Raw genomic sequence first — 7,343 nt, forward strand, 5'->3', positions numbered from 1 at the left:
TCATCACATCAAGCTCTTCACCTGCAATTCTCTTTATGTGACCCCAAACACAAGACACACATCTTTTCCCCAATATTTACTATGGTTTCTCACTTAAATTTAATCTGATTTTTCTCCCTAGCATTAATGCAATCACACTAATCTGTAAACAGCCGAAAATGTTAAAATAGCAGCTTTGGAGCCTTCAGTTTTAAAATGTAAATAAATACATCTTTTCAGAATGATTATTTTAAGATCTTGAATAATTTTTTCATAAAAGAAAAAAAAGACCACTCCTTTCTAAACAATAAGTACTTTCAATATTAAAAATGTCCTCCTTGACATGGATGTCCTCACTGATAGTCATCTGAAATTCTATTATTCATTAAATTACAGTAAATGCACCACACTGTTCCTAACAGCTGAAGAAAGATACTGTGATTCTATAACTTGAGTCCTAGAACTACCAATTAGCACTTTGTCATTAATATATTAGAAGCATATGATGTCAACTTGTCTATTACTGTATTTAGTAAAGGAAATACCTTAAGCACACATCCTAAATTGCTGATCTTAGCATTTTATTTCTCTAACTCTACAAAAATCTACCAAAGTAGTTTTTCTCTTTATAGCCTCTAGTACTGAACTCTTAAAGTAGTTTCATAGTTTGTCTGTTCAAGAAAGGAGAAACTGCTTCACTGAATTCTACTTAATTCTGGAGTATGGAAAAAGAATTATTTTAAAAATTTTGGCTAATAAGAAAAGAAATTATAAAACATTGTTTTGTACAGAATGAGCTTTATTATCCTCAATTCATAAAGTGCTCTTAAAAATCAATCAGAAAGGAAACAATAAAGAGACCAGAGCAAATTATATTAAACATGTCAAATAATCATCTAAAAAACACTGTTAATATTTTTATAGTTTCAAATAAAAACAAACAGTATTAAATATAAACATTTAAAATGTAAAAATGAAACATGAAGCAATGAAAACATAAAGGATTATTTAATAGAGTTAAGACAATTATCAATTTGGAGGAAAAACATTCAGATTCTCACTTCACACCAATGCCAAATGAGGTTAAAAACTTAAATTTATTTAAATCTAACTTAGAAAAACTAAAGAAACAGCATTAAATCATTTTTTTTATTACATTTCTGGAGGAGGAATTTCATAAGTTAGTAGTAGTACAAAATTAGGTCAAAAGGTATGTTTACATTAATTTTTAAATTATTTATCTTAAAAATTCACAAAATGAATACATCTATTAACCATCAAGTAATGTTTCACCTCAGTAGTAACCTAAGAAAAAAAGTGGTATGACTTACACCCTATTAAGTTTTTATAAATAATATTTATTGTTGGGTACAGAGCAACAGCCACTTTACTATAAACATAAATTGATACTTTTTATAAATATTACAATTAGTTGTAAGAGCCTTTAAAATGTGAGCTAAAAATCATTTCTGGCAATATACTAGACAGCAATACTTATATAGAAAACATGTATAAACATCCTTCACAGTGTTATTTATATATGCAAAATGTTAGAACAGATGATTCATCTACACATGGAACATCATACAGCCATTTATTATAATAATTATGAAGACTCATTGTGAAAATGGGAAAATGTTACCCAACATTAGGTTAAAAAACTGGGCATGAAATTAAATGTTTTATCTATAATAATTTAAGACATATATATTTGAAATACTGGAAGAAGCCTATCAAAATGTTAATATAGTTGTATCATTTCCCAAGCTTTAAAATTCTCAAACCAGCTATTAAAATCATTAAAACACACACCCTTTATAGCTAAATCAAACACTACCTACCATCATTCTACCAATGAGGCATGAGGTTTAACTTAACATTTTAAAGAAACTAAGAAGGTAAGCCAGCTGTTCTCAACCTGTGGGTCGAGACCCCTTTGGGGGTCGAACAACCCTTTCACAGGGGTTGCCTAAGACCATCGGAAAACACATATATAATTACATATTGTTTTTGTGATTAATCACTATGCTTTAATTATGTTCAATTTGTAACAATGAAAATACATCCTGCATATCAGATATTTACATTACGATTCATAACAGTAGCAAAATTACAGTTATGAAGTAACAACGAAAATAATTTTATGGTTGGGGGTCACTACAACACGAGGAACTGTATTAAAGGGTCACAGCATTAGGAAGGTTGAGAAACACTGAGGTAAGCAAAGTAACAATATGAAACATTTCTCATCTTGGGACACTCAGTGTGCTGAGGATAAAGACTCAATATCTGGGCTCAAAACTATGTAACTGAATAATGCAGAAAGGACATTTACTAATTCTAATCATCTTTTTTGAAAATTCCTTCAACAAATGTTCTATAGAACAAATGTTCTTTAGACAATTGGTTAATTACTATTAGTATCAAATATTAAATACAATAGAACCTTATTTGAAAGATAATCCCTTGAAATATTAACTAAGGAAATAAGTAGACAAAGACAATAAAATTCTTTAAACAAAGAAAATTCCATACACAACAGCACCATTTTTATTTGGTATCATCAGATGAGTTCTGTAAATGAATTTCCTAGGAAACTGAAATGCATTAACAAAGCTCTGAAAAAGGTTACTCTTATAACAATCTTTTTAAAAGACACCAATTTCTTATTTCCTTAAACACAGTACATGGAATAAAGGTTTATTTACGATTGATGTCATCAATATGACACATCACGTACTATATACATCTCTACAATATAAGATAAGAAATTAATGATTTTAAGACTGTCTCCAGGTAATGGCCTTAAAATACTATTAACTTCTATAGTTCCATCTTCTTTTTAATAGCTCTTCTTCCTTCTCCCTTGAAATGAGATGACAGGCAGTTCAGCTTGTCAGTATGCCTAACTCCAATGGCCAATTCTGTGGATAACCTGTGAGCTAAAAAAATCAGATAACCAACCCTGTTAGGGCTGCAAACTTTAAAGTCATTTACTGCAATTAGTAGTTTCTGAATAAAGTCCATAGGTTTATTTTACTTGGTTAGTTATTTTGAAGGCTCAAGATCCCTGTTTATAGTAGATGGCATCACTAGCACTCAAAATGTCCTTAAATTACTAACAAATAAATATACTGGAATTCCAAAAAAAGTGATAAATAATAAAATACACAGTTTAAGTCACCTCAGGGAAAGTTACTCAACTCACTTGTCTCGGACAAGGCAAAATTACCTACATAAATTAGAAAGAACAGCTAAAAAGAAAAACAGAAAGAGGTGAGAAGAATAAGTTTGAATAAAATAGCAAAGTCCATATTGCATGGTTTTAGAAGTAGAGGCTTAGGAATTTGAGAAATTTGAGTATTTACTGATACTGTTTTTTAAAGTATAATTACAGTGCTTATCAAGGTATTAACTACAGAAATTTGCACCACACTGTGTAACACATCTAGATTAAATGCTACTATAAAAGTCAAAAAGTCTTCTAGCAAATATTCTTTGTAGCTTAATACAGACTGAATTTTCATATGAAATTAGATAGATTTTTTAAAGCACCTACCTGCAAGGTACTTTTTTAAAAATGTTTTTATTTTGATCTTAACTCAAATAAACTCTTATAAAAATGCAAAAAAAGTTTTTATTTGTATTGATTTTAAAGAGATCAAAGGAGAGGGAGAGAGAAAAGAGAGAAATAGCAATGAGAGAGAGAGAGAGAGAGAGAGAGAGAGATTTGATTGCCTCCCTTAAACACTCTAACAGGAAATAAACCCACAACCTGGGCAAGTGCCCTGACAGGAATCCAACCCGAAACCCTTTGGTGCACAGGACAACACTCAACCAACTGAGCACACCAGCCAGGGCTGCAATGTACTTTTATTGAAGTTTCTGGTCAATATGTAATCTGTCTTGAACACTGAAATCTCTCGTGGACACTGATTCAAAAGGTAAGAAATAAAACTTATAGTCTTGGTATAATTACTAGGTAACATAGGCATTACAATGTATAGTTTACAATGTTACAGGTCTATAGAAATTAACATTGTGTTAGACCTTAGGGAAAAAACCCAAGTGAGGACAAATCAGTATTATATTATCAGTTATCCATTTTCTCTAATACTGAAGCTCATTAGCTGTCATAGATCACTTCTATAGCAGTAATAATTGACAAAAAGGAAAATAAAATGTCTTGGTTAAGTTTTACTCAAGCACATTCAAATCATATAAGTTACATTTCTCCTGCTCCTTGGATTTTCTCAGCATATTTCTTCCCAGTACTAGATAATTTAGTCTGTACAAAACTGGTAATTCCCAACACCCACTACAAAAAGCAGTTTATAAAACAAAGTTGTTGGCATAAGGAACATACATTATTGTGAAGATCGGATGCACAGGAGAACTACCAAAGACCCAATTACTAAGCAAAACTTTGTAGATGCCTTTGCAAAGGCCATTATAGTTGTGACCTTTGAATCCATTGCAATTTTCACAATTTCCTACTTTTATTTTTGTATTGATTTTTAGAGAGAAAGAGGAAGGGGGAGGAGGATAAAGGGAAATGTGGGGAAGGGAAAGGAGAGAGGAAGGGAGGGAACTCCCGGGAGGTAAGATGGGAAGGGAGGTAGGGAGGGAAACAGATTTATCGCTCCACTTATGTATGCATTCATTGGTTGATTCTTGCATGTGGCCTGACCAGAGATCGAACCCAAAACACTGGGAGTATGGCAGGCCGCTCTAACTAACTGAGCAACCTGGCCAAGGGCAACAATTTCCTTTTAAAAATAATAAAATTTATTCAACAAATGTTATTTAACAAGAGGGCTATACACCTAAGTATAACTTCAATTAAATATCAACCTCAGTTGCTGACTTTTTATGACAGGTGATAGCTATCAAGCAATTTGGGGGGAGGATTGAAAATTGTCTTCAAAATTATTTAAGAGAAAAAAATTACCTCAAATACTGATTCCAAATTCTGGTCAATCCAGCTTGCCCTGCAACAACCAACATGAGCCTGTCTATTCTTAAACCATGGCTCTGTCAACCTTCTATCATCCTCTTTACTCTGCAACTTCTCCAATTCCATTTCAGTATCAACCTATACATTCCCATATCTCCTTTTCCTTTTTCCCACATCACATCTCTCTCAAATATAACTTTTATTAACTATAACCAATATTCCTGAATTATTACAATTGAAAAACCACACTACCCAAGAACAAGACTTTTCTTTTTATGTGACAGGTCTAATAAATAATAATGCTGGTAAATTTGGGAGGAAAAATACAAAAAAACAACAAATGGCAAAATGCTGCTTAGCAACTTTAATTATATGTATATTTATACTACCTACTGATATATCAACCATTCTTCTGTTGAGCTCACTATATTTCATTGTCAGAACAATTACTTTGAGTTGATAACTTCTACTAGTAAAACTTCTAGAAAACTATACACATACTTTTCCTATACTTTAGAATATATAAGTATTATAAAATATAAACATATGCATGTAAGGGTAAGTATATAATTCAAATATTAAGTATAAAAATATAGATCCCAAGTCATAAAATATTTTTCCTTAGGTCCTATTTTACATAAACTTTATTTTTACAAAGCTCCTAGGATACTAAATCTTTAGCACAAAAAATAATGCTATCATTCAAGATACTTTCACAAAATTACACCACCCAAAAATCTGTACAAACAAAAAATGTATTTTTTAAAGCAAGAATGCATGAGTCAAGACAATAGGCATATATCACTAAACAAAAGTTGAGTAGGAAAAATTGTACTGATTGCTAATGTTGTAACAGTGTATCTTAAAACAACACCCCTCCGTTTCCTTAAGAAAACAAACTAATACATGGAAAATAGCTGAAATAATGGCCCAACTATTGCTAAGAGTGGTCACATAGATTTAGGACGGGGGAAGGCAATTTGGTAGAGTGTAACAGGGAGCCTTCTCTGTATGAAGTGTAGACGCAAATAACACTTTTGTAGCTTAAAAAATATACACGAATGGATTACCTAGTTATCTGGTTCGTTTTGTAATTAACTCCCCACTGAGAATACTAAATAAATCCAAAGAGAATATGAAAAAAGCCTACTGTAATTCATTTTTGATAAGCCATTCGAGTTGGGAGAAAAATTAATTTGATGACTAACTCATTGAAGAAAAACTGAACTCAAACTCTGATAACCAAGTTTATGAAAAGGAGTTAATTAAAAACTTGACTTAAAACATTCCACACTATTACTTTAAATATGTAACCTAAAACAACCATCCCTGAACATCAAAGATGGCAACCTCGTAACACAGTAATCAAAATCTTATCGGTAATGATGAGTCAATAGGCACGTACGTACAAAAGAAGAAAAGAACAATTTTATTCTGATATCAGGCATTGTCAGAGACATAAAGGGTCTCTCCATAAACTGCCAAAAGTTAGTGTAAACACAAAAGTAAGAATTATCAATGCCCAAATAAACAGGAGTAAGTGATGCCCAGAAGGAAGAAATGAAAGGCGCTCTGTTTTTAGCGCCTGAGAACGGCCCGTGGAGAAAGGTACCGCAGCAGGAACAAGCGACAGAATGGTGAACAGGACTGGAATTCTTTAGAAAATGGCAACAAGGAGCAAAACTAACAAGAACGTTTTGAAAGTAAGAGTAACAGTATCCAATGGAATCATCATGTCTGCACGAGCACGGCTCCAGACTTCCAGCGAGTTGGGACGGGGGTGGAACTATGACTGCGCGGGGCAGAGAGTGCCCGGGTGCGGGACGCACAGTGCAGGTGGCGGAGCGCCCGCAGGGGGGTGAGGAGAAGACCGTCCCGCCTCAATGGGGTCAAGGTATTCCCTGCCAGACTAGAGGAAGCTGACACAGCACGTCTCCCAACACCAAGAGGCACTCGCTCCCGGCCCCTCCCTAACAACTTGCCTTGTAGAAAGAGTTGCAGGTCCCAGGCCCCGGGAACCCAGGGCTCCGCCATCCAGGGCAACTGCTCTGCCAACAAGGTCCCGCGAGAATCGAGAGATCTCGCGATACAAACCCACTAGCATCTCGCGAGTTTCCAAGAACATGGCGGTATAGGAAAATCTGTAGTTCGACAGTTAAAAAGTGTTTCCTGAACGGACTGAAGAATGTTGTGTACAACAGAGAAAGGGCAGGAAGTCTTATCCGCCTTACATTTCTCACCCTACTTCCTCTAGTATAAAAGGTAAGTAGCAAACAACCCTAAAATCCCTGGATGACCAGTTATACTACAGACACAGCATCCCTCCACCTCAGCCCGCCTGTCACGTGGAAGCCGATTCTCAGCGTGCCCGTCACGTGGGCCGCTACGGAGCGCGCGCGCGCCCGCC

The sequence above is a fragment of the Myotis brandtii genome, unplaced genomic scaffold, assembly GCF_000412655.1.
Source record: "Myotis brandtii unplaced genomic scaffold, ASM41265v1 scaffold36, whole genome shotgun sequence".
Classification (NCBI taxonomy): Eukaryota; Metazoa; Chordata; class Mammalia; order Chiroptera; family Vespertilionidae; genus Myotis; species Myotis brandtii.